Source organism: Anser brachyrhynchus, assembly GCF_964034855.1.
Source record: "Anser brachyrhynchus genome assembly, chromosome: 8".
Classification (NCBI taxonomy): Eukaryota; Metazoa; Chordata; class Aves; order Anseriformes; family Anatidae; genus Anser; species Anser brachyrhynchus.
Genome location: NC_137702.1, coordinates 22,387,530 through 22,404,002, shown reverse-complemented (window position 1 = coordinate 22,404,002; position 16,473 = coordinate 22,387,530). Strand labels below are relative to the sequence as shown.

General features: G+C 50.7%; 1 protein-coding gene across 1 annotated transcript in view; it reads right to left on the bottom strand.

Moving 5' to 3' along the window:
- NUF2 (NUF2 component of NDC80 kinetochore complex) overlaps positions 1-16,473 on the bottom strand; it is a 145,245-nt gene that overhangs the window by 67,116 nt on the left and 61,656 nt on the right. The window contains exons 27-29 of the mRNA XM_080602011.1: positions 12,872-13,024; positions 2,891-2,990; positions 1,734-1,857 (exon numbers count right to left, since the gene is read on the bottom strand). The gene's annotated coding sequence lies outside the window, so the exon portion shown is untranslated. The remainder of the gene's footprint in view (positions 1-1,733; positions 1,858-2,890; positions 2,991-12,871; positions 13,025-16,473) is intronic.

The following is a 16,473-nucleotide window of genomic DNA, read 5'->3' as shown; positions in this document are numbered from 1 at the left end:
CAGCTCCGAGGCCTCAGGAAAAGAGAATAAACTGTGGTGGAGACCTCATTTTGGGGCTGGATGTTTCAAGGCCATTCCTCTCGATACCCAGTTCCCTACCATCACAAGGACCGTGTTGGGACACGTAGCTGGGACTTCAAGAATAAATGTACGGGAGGTTGCACAGTGAAAGAAGACTGGAACCACGTAGGTGCAGAAAGAAGCCATCAGATAAAGGACTCCGAACTGCAGCAAGACATAACCTGGTACATGCACTGCCCTACCAGCTCGCCCAAAGAAAAGCAGAATCCCACTCCCTAAACCCAAAGCATCCTTTGCAGAGCTCTTCGTACACTCCTTCAGCACCTCCCCGTCTCCCTCCCCGTGTTTACATCCACATGGTCTCCAAGGCAGGTCACACACATGGGTCAGAAAGAAATTTCTGCAATGCATTTTCACTGCGAGCAAAGGCTCAGGACACCTTGGAGGGTAATGGGAGCCATCCCCGTGCTCAAGCTACCCACGAGCCTCAGTCCCACCAGGCACAGCAAACCCTGGCAATACAAAGCAAGCTAATTCGCACGCCACTCGGGCCACCACCACCACCACGACACAGCCCTCAGCAGAGGAATGCCTGACCCGCTAAATCGCCCCCTCTCCCTGACGAGTTTTGCAGGGGGGTTTATGGATCTGCAGCAAGGGAACAACCAAAGGAAGCCAAACGAGCAGTTATCGTGCAACTGTAACAGTGAACCCCTCTGAAGTCTGATTTCCCCCTCCCAACATTGGTCCTTGCAGAATCGACGGAGGCATCATTAGGAGAAGCCCTGGGGCAGAGCTTCCCCCTCTGCTCCTTTGGAGAACAGCTTAAACCAGCGCTCCTTAGTCAGCAGTGAGAGGGGAGAGCTGCCCTGCCCTGCTCCTCGCAGCCCAGCAGGCACTGCCGTGGCCCAAAACCACCACAAGAAAGGCTTCCCACGTTTTGCATCTCCCGTCCTTCTCCCAGGGTTTGCCTGCTGCCTATAAATAACCAGGCGAGCGTGACATCTAAACGCCCAGATAAAGCAGCGCCGTGCCATGGCCCCACGGAAGCCAACGGCTTCTATTTTTACATGTTTGGCGAGAACCACGTGTCAGCTATCGACAACACACAAAAAAAAAAAAGCCCCGGCGCTCGGATCCCCACTCCCCCTCTGCCTTCTGCTCAGACAGACCTCAGACAAGCGCCCGGCGGCCCCATCTGCTCATCACCTGCTAGCATTTGGGTAGCAGATACGTCAAACTCCCGGCTCACGTTTTCACACGTAGGAGTTTGCTGTCTGAGTGATGAGGCTGTCTGTGCTCCCATTGTGCTTCGCCATCCAGAAGGTTTTTCAGAGCCTTTACAAAATATCGCATGCCAGTAGCTCTTACATAAGTAATCAACCTCCTTACCCCCATTTTACAGACTGGGAGACTGAGATAAAGAAAGCAGGCAAAAAGCAGAGAGACCTGTCACCTCCTGCATCCCTCTGCCCCACTCCTCTACCCCCAGAGATCCCCCTTCTCTCCTTCCGAGTTGTTCCTTCTATCCACTCACCTCTTAAATCTGTGGCTGCTTCTGCAAATTAGGAAAAAAAACAACACAGCCCTACAACAAGAAAAACCTGCCAAGGGAAGTTGAGCTCTGCCTTTGACCCTTGGTGGTGAAAAGGTCCAGGGTCTCTTAGAAAGGCTGCTCACAGCACGAGAGGCCAGGAGCCAGGACTTCTTACCTGACTTAGCGTTAGCAGGTCCCCTCAGTCTGCCCCTGAACAGCCATTTGCACCTCTCTTCCTGCAAGTCTCAGGAAACCTGGTTTGACCTCTCATCTTCACCACAAAACCCAAGGCCATGTCCCTAGAAGACAGTCGGTAACGTTATGAGGGATCGAGCATTGACTCCCACCCAGGGCGGGCGGCAGCAAACTACAGAGATCTGTAACTAAGCGTAACAAAAATAAATCTGATAACTAGGCAACTGGTAAGTGGACAGCTTAAATTCAGCCTTTACACATCAAAATCGACAATGACAATCATTTTTCTTTCCACTGCAATTGTTGTAACAGCGTTGACTTTAATCTTATAGAAGAAAAATCCACCCCAGATTTCACTCTAGTCTAGAAGTGAGTCAGCTCTCAAACCTCAGCTAGAAAGAAAGGCACTTGCTAGGATGGATGTGGGAAAATAGAGGGTTAGATTCACCAGGCTCCTCTTGGGTCATGCTAAAATTACTACGATTTAAGTTAATGAATAGATTTCCTTTTGTTCCGGCTCAGCTTCTTTCTATGGTGTTACAGCCCTTATCCCAAGCTGGAAGCAAGCACTATTCAGATAAAACAAAGCCCAGCTTTACTTTAGCATTACCACCAAGACTTCTTCGTAATAATATTTATAAAATAGCTATTAGGATGGGAGGGGATAGTAAAAACACATCTGTACAAGTCAGGCTCCCAGGTTATAAAATACCAGGAATTAAATCTGCCCTACAACACAAATCCTCACCCCGCCCACATGTTTGCTTGTTTCAAAGCATCTTTCCTGGCAGGACCACGTCCTGCTTGCTCCTCAGGACCTGTCTCATCCAGGCTGTACATGCAGAAGGGATCCCTGAGGCTGTACTGCTGCATCCCCCGACAGAACGGGAGCCTTTTGGGTCTGCACGTGTCTATTTGGACAGCCCCCACCTCTCTACAGAGCAGGGAGGCACAACCACACATTCCTCTAAGCTCTCTAAGAGAAAGGGGGAGCCGGTCACAGAGGTCACAGCAGAACCACGGGTGACGAGGACAACAGGACTTGCTCCTTGGCAGCCTCAGTTTGGCACCATCTGTGCTTCTTCCAGGACACAGGAAAGCATTTTAGTGCAGCTTTTGGCAAGAGCCATTTCCTACCTTGTGGTGCAGAGTTGGCTGCGAAGTCCGGTCACATGCTGAGCCCTCTTCCTCCCCGTGGTGCTCTCCGTGTGAGATGAGCAACCTGAGCAACCTCGGCCTGAGAAGGAAGGAGAAAGAGGTACAGTTCAGCAGGGACACGAGGCACAGGAGCGGGGACAGCCATGGAGCAGAGGGCTTCGTAGTCCATGATGACAAGGAGCACTGGTGAGGCAGAGCGTGGAGCTGTGCACACACAGCAGGGCAGACAACAGACCAGACATGGAAGAGATGTACTGGCCAGGCACGGACGGTCAGGGGAGCCTGACCAAAGCCTAAAGAGATGTTCAGTGGTAGCACAAAGCCTCTACCATCCTGGGGAGCACCTGGGAGACACGGGAAGAGGTCTGCAGCAGTGGACTTGGCAGTGCCATAGATCATTACGAACACAAGGCTTAGAAACAGGAGTGAAGGGCTGCGATGGGAGTCCCCCAGGAACCTCATGCCTTCCCCTGCAAGATACACAATACAAACCCAGAGCAGCAATTGCATTGCCAAGAAACAAACCCCAAGGAAGAGCATTTTGCTCAGCCCAGCGCGCTCAGCAATCTTTATTTCAGAAGCACACAGTTCCCTTTTACCCCCAAACTCCAGGATAAGTGTTATTTTCTCCTCGGCAGAAGGTCACAGCTCAGTTGCCTCAGACAAAAACTGGCATCCCCCCCGCTGGCGTCACTTGGCGACTGTACGCTTAACTCCCAGCAAAGGAAATGAGGAGAGAGGCCTGGTAGGGCTCTGGATCAGGCAATAAAGAGAACAGACTTTGGGGTTTGCTGAATAATTTGGGCACCCTCAGAACTGCATCTTTTGTTTGAGGCAAGCTTTTTACTTAAAGCAAAAAGAGCTTCTCCCCAGGGAAAGCCTCACACACGTCACGTTCTGTCCTAGCAGACTGCAGCAGCAATGGATAGCTCAGCCCCTACAGGACATCTGAACCCCTTCTGTGCCCTACACACCCACCATCACCAGGACACCAAGAGCAGAGAGAAAAAGGCAAGCTACCTGGCTGCTCTAGGTCACTGCAGCACGCTAGCCACTCAGAGGTTATTGGTAGTCCAGGCACGAATCTAACAAGGTTAAGACTTCCCCCAAAGGGTTGTTTTGCTAGAACCAGCAGGGCAATAACCGGGACAACCAGAGGGAAAAAAACACACGCAAAGGCTGCAACGGGTGCCAGATCGTACCTCCAGAAGTCCTGCAGATCCGCACAGCCGGTGAGACAGGATCCTGGTGGAGGGACTTCTGAACATGCATTTCCTTGGTGTCACCACTCACGGCATCAGCCCAAGAGGCAGTGTTCGACTGGTTGTGTATTTCCCTCGGCTCCGATAGAGTTGGTCCCTACAAAGCCTCGACTCACCAACGCAGGCTCGTTATGGAGCCAGCTAACGAGCTTTCTGCCAGGAGCTGACACACGAGGGGATGTCGCAGGACAGAAGAGTCAGCAAGGAGCCCATGAAGTCTCTGGCAGCATTAACTTTGTCAGCTGATTTCAGCATCGTGATGGTGGGGAAGAGGAGGGAAAGGAGATGTGTGAGAACAGGAAGAGCCGCTGTATTTATCCAGGCTGACACCCCACATAACACAGCCAGAGTATTTCAGCTACAAGCCCTGTGCTGTGCCAAGCAATGACACTAATAGGACAACAGCTGAGCAATTAAAAGAAAAGCAGAGACAATGAGATATCAAGTCAAAAAGGCTCACGGACAAGAGACAGAAAGACCTCATTTTGGCTGGTTTGCTTCGGTGAGTGGAACATTGTTAGACAGAGACCATGCTCAGGAAAAGCTCCATTTCTGTGTCACCAGCAATTACCGCCTCTTCCTTCAGCCTGGCTTCCTCCCACCTATTGCTGGACCAATTTTTTTTTCACATGGACCCTATAAAAAGGGCATCAGAGCATGGAGCGCACAGCACCCTCTGCACACAGAGAAGTGGCTGAAACACGCAGCTGGTGCTGCACTAACTCTTGTCTAAAGACTGCTCACAAGCTGTGGGTAAGGAGAATTTACAGTGCCTTATCTAGGAATAGGGGCACGGGGAAAGACAGGGAGAGCCTTTAAATCAGGAGGCAAAGAGCAAATCTCACCAAGGTCTTGTTTACACGCTTCCCTAGCGGAGTTAGCCACCAGTACGGTATGGGAGTGGTTCTACTGGTTTCAAAGCCCCAGGTACAAGTATTCTGAAGTCCCTGCGTGTAGGGTTGGTTGTACATCCCCAGCTCTGTGGGTCCAGCTGGTGAGAGGGCTCTGGGTGAAGCAGTGGCTGCATATTTGAGCAGGCATCTCTTCTAGAACATCGTAAGACAGACACGTGGCAGTGGAAAAAGTGAGCAGTGATGAAGCAGATCCTGCCCTCCGAGGTCTTGCAGGAAAGTCACGGCACAAAGCCACTGGCTGGGCTGAGGACAAGGTCAGGAAGGAAAAGCAAGAGAGAGGGGGGCAGCCAGCAAGCGCAGACAGTCTGCAAAGCCGGACATCAAACCTGGTGCATCGCAGCAATTGAGCGAGGAAGAAAACCAGGGCCGGAGGCTGTGTGTCCAATCACTGCTTTCACTAGATTAAAAATGTAAATTCCCTGTATAATAGCCTGGCTTGGAGATATCGAGAGTAACAGGCAATTAGGAATAATGAAGTAGCAATGACAGCAGCAACGGGCAAACCTCTCTGGGAAAGGAGCGGGGCTGGGCAGTAGGTTCATCTTTCCCCCTCTCTGAATAGTGCATGAGGAGGGGGGTCTGGTCCAGCTCTCGGTGTAATTCTTTGCCAGTTTAATGCTTCCTATCAAACATCTCGTACCACAGTCAATCTGGGTTACCAGGACCCCTGGTAGGCTCAGGGGAAGTGCTGCCTTTGCCTGTTCCCAACAGTGTGACCTCGGAAAACGATGCGCACACGTGGTGCTAGGGGCAGACGTGCACAGCTAGATCCTCAGGGCAGCAATAAAGGTCGATCGCACGCTGTACATCCTTCCCTGCAGGGTGCTAACAGTCTCCCTTTGCTACCCAGCCTTGCATTTCCAGGCATTTAGTAGGAACTTGATCCCTCTGAGACCACGATCCTTGGAAAACTGTCAAATGGCTCCAAAGAAACCCAGAAAGTAAACAAACGGGGAGGTAATTGCCCAGAAAAATGGTAGAAACATCACCATCTTGGAAAACCAAGCTAGAAAGACAACACAACAAGCCCCAGTTCCTCTCGCACAATGCAGCAACACCACGAGCAGCACCAGAGCTGAGCTACCTTGGAAATAAGTCATCCACTACCCTCCAACCTGCAATGGGGTAACGCCACACAGATGTCCCATGGGGACGCCCCACTTCCACTCCCACCCAGGAAGTTTAAACGGAGCAGATTTAGACAACGCCAGCCTAAGGAAGAGAAAAAAAAATGCTTAGAAACATCAGAAACCTGAAAACAGTGCTGGGGACAAAAACCCACACAAACCAGGAAAAGCTTGTGCAGGGGGAGAAGACTGGGAAAAAAAAGCTATGGAAGAGTTGGGCAGAAGGAGATGGAGCTACGTGAAGGCGACTGGGTTATAGGCAATCTTACATCAGTTTATGAAAATATCCCATTAATCTTCATAGCGCAATCTTAATTGCAAAATCTTTCATCAGCCTTGTTATTTGTGCACCTGTCACTGGAGACACTCGGAGTTGTTTTGTCGTCATTTCTCACGCTAATTAGAGGGGCTCGGGGTGGTTGCTGGGGTGGGGTGGGGAGGGGGGGCTCTTGGTTTTTTAATTGTCCTCGAGCACAGCTCAGCTTTGCGGTAACGCTGCCAATTAGGGTCCCGCCCTACGCGGGGCTCGCAGGCCTGCTAGGCACATTACGGAGGACTAGAGGGGTTGTTTTAATTAAATACCCCCAGACTAGCAGGGAAATATTTAGAGCAATTTAACAATCTGCTGCAGAGTTGTTAAGCCTCCAATATATCTGCTTAATGTTCATTTGGGTATTTAATAATCTCCCTACCTTATCTAATCCTGTTTAAACTTAAAGAGATGCATCTAAGCCGGTGGAGGAGCTAGCGCTTATTAACAGCCGCTGGTTATTAAAACATATTTGAGATGTCATCGCTGGCGAGCGGTCCCAGCAGCAGGCAGGAGGACTGCTGCCTGTGGATGTATTTCTTCCCTAAGCAGGGCTGCCCAGGGACCGGAGCCAGTGCTTTCACTGTGAGCTCTGCTGTCACCGTACTGGTGTGCGTAGTTTCTGACCTGCTTCATACCTCCCCGTGGAAGGGAACGGTGGCCTTATTGCGTAATTAGTCAAAGCTACAGGTTATTTATTTGTCAAGCTGTGTTCCAGGCCTTCAGCTACTCAGACCGGGGTACTTTTAAAGAACTGGATGTTTTATGTCCCAGGTTAAGATACATTTTGTTTTGCTCAGCCAGTTCTTCACAACCCTTCTTTGAAGTCCACAAAAAATGGCTTGCCCAGGGCTGGCCTACAAGGCCAGAAAGACTTCACCTTGCAGGATTTTAGTGTAGCTATCCTGACATAATTTGTTTGTTTGCAGGCTGTTTGTCCTGTCCCTGGTAGTCTCCTTCCCTCAGTGAAACACCCTGCCAATTCCTGCAGCAGGGCTCCTCAGCTCGCCTTGGCCTTTCTCCTCCCTTCTCTCCACCAACAGGTACTTCCGTCACACTTCGAAGTGCTGCCACCCAAATCCCCTGGCGATCAGGGCAGGTCCCAAAATAATGCTGTCACACACAAGAAGAGGCCGTCAGAGAGCACACAACTCACAACTGGTGCAACTTAAACGAAGGGAGGGTCAAGCCAGCAATTCACCTTCTCAGTATGGATTGGTTTAAGTGTGAAATGGCTTCCAGGCAAAGCAAAGGGAGTCTTTCTACCACATTCAGGACACAAAACCAGAAAGTCAGCCTTAAATCCCATGAAGCTGAACAGCCTAGACTGTTTCACGAGTATTAAGCCACCCAACTTTAAAGCACCTTCACTGCTGAAGCTAGAAAATAGAAGCAGCTGTCCATATAAAGAGGGGGAAATCCTGCTATCTGTCTTCAAAACGAAAGGCACATCTGGGAGAAATCTCCTTGCCCAACTGAACAGGACATGCTGTTCTCAAAGGCTAAGGCCTTAAAGGTTTAATGTCAGTGTCCTCAACTGGGCAAGGATCTCCATGAGTCTTGTTCAAAGAAGAACATTTCAGGACCTTACTGTAAAGGGCTGATTTTCATCACAAGTCTGTTGTTCTGGACGCCCTGTTTAGAGACAAAAATGGACGTTAGGAAAGAGCAAGCCCAGCGGTGACACATCTGTTGGACGTGTTGCACAGGAGCACAGCCATCCCTGTGGGTTTTCATTGATCCAAGAGCAGCAGCGAGGCGAGACACTGCAGCAACCTTCAAACAGGCTGCTAGGAACAGGAAGGGAATGGTTTTCTCACAGAGAACATCAACGGCAGGGTAAATACTGAGGCAAGGAAGATTTAGGTCAGACATCGAGGGGGGAGGAAGCCACACTTCTTGCCTGTTATGTTTTTCTTGTTATAAGCCCAGGAAGAGGTTGAATAACCTCTATCCCTAAGGGTCTTTGAAAACAGATTAGTGCAGAAACGACATAGGTAGAGTTGATCTTGCCTTGGGGCACAGAGACAGACTCACACGACCTTGGCAAGGTCTTTCTGAGGACTTTTCTTCTGTGGCCATATGCTGTAGCATGAAAAATATTGAGCCCCACACCCAATCTCCTCTGTCCCACCACAAGGGACTCACTATGGCACCAGAGGATCCTGTACTCTAACAACAAGCTAAAAACAAGCACAGATCAATGCATACACACAGTCCAGCCAAAGCAATGTTCTGGCCCGCGAGGCTGCTTGGTCCCATGTGAAAAAAGCCAACCCACTTCACAACCCCAGCAGAATCCCCAAACCCAAGCCCTTTTCCTCAGCCAAAGCCCACACACAGTCCCCTCTCCAGATTTGGCTGACAGAGATGACCAGAGGGAAGCAAACGGAGCAGATATTTTTTGTTTGTTTGCTCTTTGTTCCTTGTTTCTCAGACACTGGTGTCATTTAGGATATTTTGTGGAGGAGACACATCAGCACAGTGACGGATCCTGTCTGGTCCCATCAGCACCGAGGCATCGTGTCCCCAGAGTAACGCGAGAGGACTGCCGTTCCTGCAGGGAAGGCTGCTCAGCAGGAGGTGTCAGCCTGGGAAACACAACAATTGTTTCTCTCCCATCGCTTCCGTGGCACTCGGAAACTTTCGGCGTGGGGGACAAGGGGGGAGGAGGCTGAGTCTGAAGGCAGAGGTGTGCCAAGGACAGGGAGCAGGCCTCGCACCCTTGTCGCAGTGATGGCCTCCCACCGTGTCAAGGGAAAAGGAGCAAGTGTGCTCCAAGTGGCCGTTTCCTACCAGACATGTCCTGCGGGGTAAGGAACGGGACTTCTGAGCCATCCTCCCAGTGGCTGATGCTTCACACCGCCACTGCGCTCCCTTGTCACCTCTTTGTGTGCAGGACTGCCGTCACAAATCATGGGTTTATTTAGACTCTTAAAAAAAAAAAAAGAAAGGATGCAAGCGTTTACAGTGCGATTTCCTTAATTCTCAATCAAGGATCCTATTTGTTTCCTCCCCCATAAGTCACTGCAGGTCCAGCAGTGGCAGCAGGACGAAGGGGATAGCGCGAGTTAACGCTCGGTGCCCTGCAGCAAGGAGCTTTTGCAGCAGCAGCAGGACTTCAGAGCCTCTTTCACAAAAGCACTTCAGAGGACTTCAGATTCTCTGCGGCCGCGTGGAGAAAAGCCTTGCAGAGGCTGACCATGCTGTTTGCCCTGCCAGTCAAACGGGGATCCAGGGCACGGAACAACTGAGCTATTTGCCGGGTACACACACAGCCTGACACCAGCTCGAGGACAGCAGCCACCCCAAAGATCCCAGCTGGGGCTGGTTATAGGCACGGACACACAGGGGGAAAACTGCCTGCCTGCAAAAAAAACCCACCCTTTTTGCTCAGCTTACCGGGAGAGGAGCTGGGTTCTAGAGGAACTGGGCTCCTTCCCTGTGGAACAACGTGGGATGCACCTCCATGGAGTACACGTGTATTATAAAGCCACATCTCCTCTCATCTCTGCTGTTAGAGCTACCCAGGCCTTGCCTTTTGCCAGCAGGAGATGCCACGACACAGCTCTTCGCCGGGTAGAAAGCATGTGGAGGAGCTGCTTGCGAACAGCAGGCTCAGAGGGAGAAAGCAGCAGAGGCAGGCACAGAGCAAGTGATAATTTCTGTGCTGTGCAATTACAGCTGGGAAGGAGTAAACCTCTGGTGCACAAACCTGCCAACAGTTTACTGCCGACAAGGAAACAAAACCGACAGTTGACACTGGAACAGCTACTGATACCCTGTAATCATCTTAAAAATAGACTCTTCGCAAACCTGCTTGTTAGTAGTGAGAACATATGCTCTTTTTAAGAGGGGGGAAAAAAAAAAAAACCTCTCAGCATCTCCGAAGCAACATTTGCATTAGCTAGAGCAAGTGTTTGCAGACGCTGAAGTTGCAAGCATCTTCCCAGGCTTTGGTGTGGTCCTGCTGGACGGCCACGGCGGTGAGATCCTGCACTGCCCCGGCACGCTGCCAGCCCCCGGAGCCCGGCAGCGAGTGTTTGCGGTGCTGGTGCAGACGCCCAGCTTGTTCTGCCGCACCGCACACACGCACGCAAGCTGCACGGCGCTGTGTTCACTTACCACCCCGTGCCTGCTGCACGTGGCAGCACTGTGGCACGGAAATGCCTGCTGTCCTGACTTCTCCTGCAGCCCCCGAGTGTGACCATGGGGGTGAGACCTCATCCGGGCTCACTCAAAGTGCCCCAGTGCTGCTCAGCCCCTTCATCCTGCTCACCCTCTCAGGAGCCTCTGAAGGAGCCCTGTGCCTCTGTCATCCCCAAGCCATGTTCTTTCAGTGGCCCAGTGGCTAACATCTGCCACAGCACCCCTAAGGCTCCTTTCCACAGGACCACAGCCCACACAAGCGTTTGACACAGGCACAGACTTTACCCAGACATTAAGACACGATGAATCGCAGCTCTGCATCTCCAAACTATGCCACCACACGCCCCCTGGGTGATGGAGCAACCCAACCTCAATGCACAGGAGGGAAGTAAAGCTGCACTGAGGCACTGGCCTTCCCCAAACTCCTGGCTCACAGCCTTTCCTCGTGGTGTGTAGTCCCCTAGGCTCCTTTTAACCACAGCCCCCAAGAAAGCAGTCACTTCCCCCAGGCCAGGGTGGGCAGAGGAACACCACCTCTGAGCACAGTGCTCTGAAGCCTTCCTCCAGCCTGGTGCCCTGTCCCACAGCGCTGGATGGCAGCATGACCCTGTTCCAGGGGCAGTGGCACCCAGACACTTCATCCAGCCGAGATAAAATTCATCCACCCACAGCTTGCTGTCCCCTCTGTGCTCAACACATCAGCGCTGCAGGGAAGGAAGGAACAAACATTCCCTTGTAAGTGGATTTCATTTTGGTATTAGCCATTTAGAGATTATATCCATTTCAATTTGGGCAGGGATCCAAGGTTAACATCCCTGTTCTTGTTAACAGTGCTACGGAGCCTAATGCTTGCAAAACCCCATCAGCTCCCTTTACATCTTATTTGGAAAAGTCACTGCAGTGTTGCGCCAGGACAAGGAGAAGGGAAAGGCAGATTTGGGTAGGGGGGCTCTACTGTTTCCCAAGGATTCCTGGACACATCGCTGTTCTGTCTGCCACCCATGAATGCAGGCATCACAGACTGTTATTGTACAACCCCAGAGTGTTCAGACACCAAGGAAATTTCAGACTTTCTGTTGTCTCTGCATGGTCAAGGAAAGAAGACCTCTGCTCTCCTGCCTCACAACCCCCGGGAAGACTGTAGGTAGTGCCTACACGAAGCAATATGGCAGAACAGTGACTGCAGAGGATCAGACAACCAACATTTGACTCCAGAGAGCATCCTGTCACAGGAGGATTTCAAGTCCCAGCATCTCTGGGACAGCAGGCACACAAGTCCAGCTGTTATGAACTGCAGCAGAAGCTGCTCTTTAGCAGCCTGGGGCTCCAGCCACCTGGAGACACCCCTGAAAGCAGCAGAACGGAGCACGCTCTGGGTAACAAGGAGCACAGTCTTGGCCGGTAGGCTTGCCGGTCTGGAAGGATTTGGCTACGTACCAGCAGCCACCTCGCCGGCAGGAGACAGCCTTCTGACCCCGGCACCTGGGCAGGAAGGCAGCTTCTTCACCCAGGGCAAAGGCACAAACGGCTTTCGCTGAGGTGTTCTCGGATTAGCTCCCGCCAGTCGATACTGGCGGCGTGAATTATTAATCAGCGTGTCATTCAGCCTCAGAAGCGGATATATCCCCACCGCACAGGAAAAAAGCTTTTAGCAACACACCCGTGTCAGCGAGCCCGGGGCGTGCTTGCCAGGCGCTTTCTCACACCTCTCCACGGAGCCACTGCAAGCCAGCAGGAGGGGACCCGCGGCGCTCTGCTCGCTGCCGTCTCCAGCACAAAACCACGCCGGCCCCACGCACCTCCTCTCCCGGATCCAGTGGCTGCATTAGCTCAGCACATCCACCTGTCACGCAAGCCACTCGTTTGGAAAATTATTCTGCTGGAGCATCGCTGAGGACACCTTGCCAGCGAAGTATCAGACAACATCAGGCGGTGTTTACTTGCTCCAGTGCAGATACTACACATTTATTATTTACACTTTTGCAGCGTATTTTTAGAGTTATGTCAATAATATGGAGAGTTATCAAGTGATCTGTTTGCAGTCAGTCAACAAACTGCCACGAATCCCAGTTTGCCTGAGGAATTTTAGGACAGGGATTTACCATTTCACATGGGCTAATCCACAGCACAAGGAACAGGGGATCTGAGAGGCATTTGTCTGGATTCGCCAGACCTCAAATTGAGTTTGTATTGCTTACCTCTCCTGCTTCCTGCATGAGAGCGCTCCAAGCAGAGCCAGCCCCAGGGGAAAGGAAGGCTCCTGAAATGGTGTAATAATGAAGCCTAGAAGATCGCCCTTGGTCCCAAGTGTTTGAAGAGATGGTTGGGCTGATTTTCACAGACAGTTCCAGCTGTACTTAAAACAAGACAGAAATGAGAAACTGATTAGGCCACGCAGAACAGTCCTACTCCCTGGTCATGCTATAGTCTGATCAATCAAAGCTGGTGCACTGGACGCTAGGCGTAAGTGCAAAACCCCTGTTCACTGCTCATTTGTGAACAAATAAGACGCAAAGTATTGCCTAGATGGCATCTCTTGCGCTGAAGGGCTCTGCACGTGTGAGTACAGGAGTTCCTTCACACCATGACACCGGCTGCTGTCCACGTCCTGCCCTGGGCCAGTCAGCCCTCCTACACAGCACCCAGTGGGAGAGGACAGCCCAGCCAGCCCGGAAGAACTTGGGGAAGACCAGGCCAGCACATTTTCTCCCATCTTTTTTGGGGACTTTTGTCAGAGGCTGGGAAAGCAACAAGCCTTTCCAACCCAAAACACGACATGAGCTCATTATTCCCCCGGTTAAGAGCTGCTTAGCACTGAAATTGCAAATATTCTCCCTGAATAGGTACCTGAGCACGTACCTTAAATTGCTTCTTTTTGAAGTGAGATTTGTATATCTAGAAGAAATAACTTCAGAGAAGTCCCCTGGATGGTACAAGCTCTATACCACCTAAGCACAGTGTAAGGACTTCCACCAGCAGCGCTGGCCAACCACCATTTCCCTCTTCCAAATCCGACTGTGACGGACGGCTTTGAGTGCCAAGGAGCAGTAGTTATCCCAAAGAGTTTAAGACATTGTTCAAGAGCTTGAATTAATAGCCAGACTCCAGGTGGCAAGGCATGCATCATCTCTAGCAGCAGCTCTCTGAAGTAGAAAAATTAGCCCAGGACCTTTCCCCACTCACATTTTTGATTATCAGAAGTGCCTTGGTAGTTCTGGCTGAAAGACCAGAGCACCTGGCCAGACATCTATACAAAGCCACGAGGTATTTTAGCAGCTGTGCTCTGCTGCCAGTCCCATTTCCAGCAGGAGAAAGGTTTAAGATTTGGTTCCTGCAAAGCCCCTTTTCATCAGCCTTGGGCTGCACTGGTCTAGTATTCAAACCGACTGCAGCTCCGCAGCAGAGTTCTGAATACTTGGCCAGGTAATGAGCACCAAGGCAGTTGTTTTTATCTTATTCAGTCAACAAGAACATGGAAATCAATTTTTCCCAATCTCAGTTATGGCTAGAAATCCATTCCTTTTAGGCCAGCTACAGGATTAATCTATTGAATGGTTTGCAGGCATTTTGCTGACATATAAACATTTTAAGAATACATTATACTTTCCCCCTTCCTAGTACAGCATTAGCGCTTTTTTTTTCCCTCCTGTAAACATCTTTGTTCGGGAATCCACGAGACAGGATGTGGAAATGCATCCGTGTCTTGCAAGCAAACCCTCACGTCTGCAAAGTTTTGCACTGCATTTAAATCCCCAGTGCTGGGCCATTTCAGAAAAAGCCCAGAGCTAGGGAAGCACAAGGCATGCCAGCAGAAAGCATGTGCTGAACTGCCTTTACGTAGCCAACACTGAACAAAGCCTCAGCAGATAAAATAAATTATGTAAATTCCACCTGCAGTGGAAGCCCTGACCCAGACACCTGCCGGTGTAACGATTAGAGGATCTCTCCTGTCTCTTCAGCTGGCTTCAACATCTAAAAAGCCACCCTAACATCTATCATGACAGTGCTCTAGCGTAATTCTATCACCCGTGATAAGAGGGGCAGTTGACCACAGATTATTCTCCTCACACCGAAAATTGAGCATCTCATCACTTCTGGCCTTTATTTTGTTCTCCAGATAGTTCCTTGCCCTGTTCCCAGCAGGACCACAAAACAGTCTGCAAACTTTCCAGGAGCTGTGCTGAATGGTGTTTTTCCCATTTTACAGGCATGGAATTAGAGGCAAGTTTTCCTCTTTCACCAGCATAATCAGGCCTTCCAAGGCAAAGAAAAAACTGAAAACGCCGTACTTTCAACACTAGAACAACTCAGGGTTGTTTCCCACTCAAATCAAGAGACACTTTGTTCCAGCAACTGCATTTACCCACTCGAAAAAGAATCTAAATTTTCATTTGGCCAATATCACAGCTTTTCCCCACCCACTCTCCAGATGTCAGGGTTGTTTGTAAAAGTTTCCACAGGTGATGAATTTCAGGCCAAAGGCTACGATCTGTTTTAAAATGTTCTTCTCAAAATTTGATCTGGGCAGCGGTATCAAAACGGTTCTGGAACAACAGAGGACCATAAAGCAATTATATGCCATGCAACAGGACAGCAGAAAGTGAGCGCATCCATCTCACCACAGCTGGCCTTTCTTCCTCCAGCAACCCGAGTCCAACAGACTGTGCAGATCCATTTCTCATCGTTGTGGAGGACACTACAGGTATTTCCGAGTCGGTTAATACTCGCTTTGTTATAACGTCTTATCCTGGCCAGAAGGGACATATCTAGTTATAAAGATGTGGCAGCCCTGCTTGCTTACCTACAAAAACACTCTACGCCCTCCAGCACGTCAAGGAGGGAGCAGAGGTGCTGCTGAGCTGCCCCCCACCTCGACACCCTGTCTGGTGCAGAAAGCAGTGGAGACCTTCAGCACGCGTACAGGAAAGCCACCCCTTTCTTTGCCTCAAATTGCTGAGCACGGAAGGGAGAGCAAGAGAACGGCATCGTTCACTCAGCACCTGATCCGGGCTGAACACAGCTGGCCATGGACAGTGACCTGGATACCTAAGTGGTTCTACACGCACCTGCAACATCAAATTCTCCACTCTGATTTCTCTCAAGGGCTCTTGGGTTGTCCGTGAAATACATCTCCAGGCCTGTCCACATTGTGGTCCCCTCCTTTCCCCAACACCTCCCTTCAAAACATTGCCCCTCTTTGCTTCTGTATCGTTCCCCTGCAGTGCTGAGGTAGCACTGTGCTTGCTTTCCAGCTAGAATCCAGCGTCCACAAGTGGATTCATCTCACCCAGCTCCCAGCACTCGCAGCAACGCACCTCCTCGTGGGCCCTCTGGATGGTCTCCAGGGGCCATCAGCAACATCCACCAACAGGTAAGCAGCCCTCCAAACAGCACTGCTGTAGGCTGAAGCAGGTTGTCTTCTGGCTATCCCTTGCAAGTCTTTTGGCCGTACCAGCACACGGACCATGCACAAAGCACAAAAACCCCCACACCACTCTGGGATGCGAGTCCCCTCGTAGGGCGAGTGACATGAACGTGCTGTGCTTTGTCTGGAGGGGAGCAGGCGATGCTCAAGGACTCCTTTGTACTACCACACAGCATCACTGGAGAGCTTCCATCAGGTTCTCTCATCTTGCCAGGACGTCCAAGACAGATCCACAGTAACTGAATAATCAATTAATCCTTCTGTAGAGCTCCATTTACATAATGAAAACGCAGCCTCCCAATATACCACTATTTCTCAGTTGTCTAGACTAATATATCTGTCCTGTAGTTGGAGGGGGGAGACCTAACACAGCTT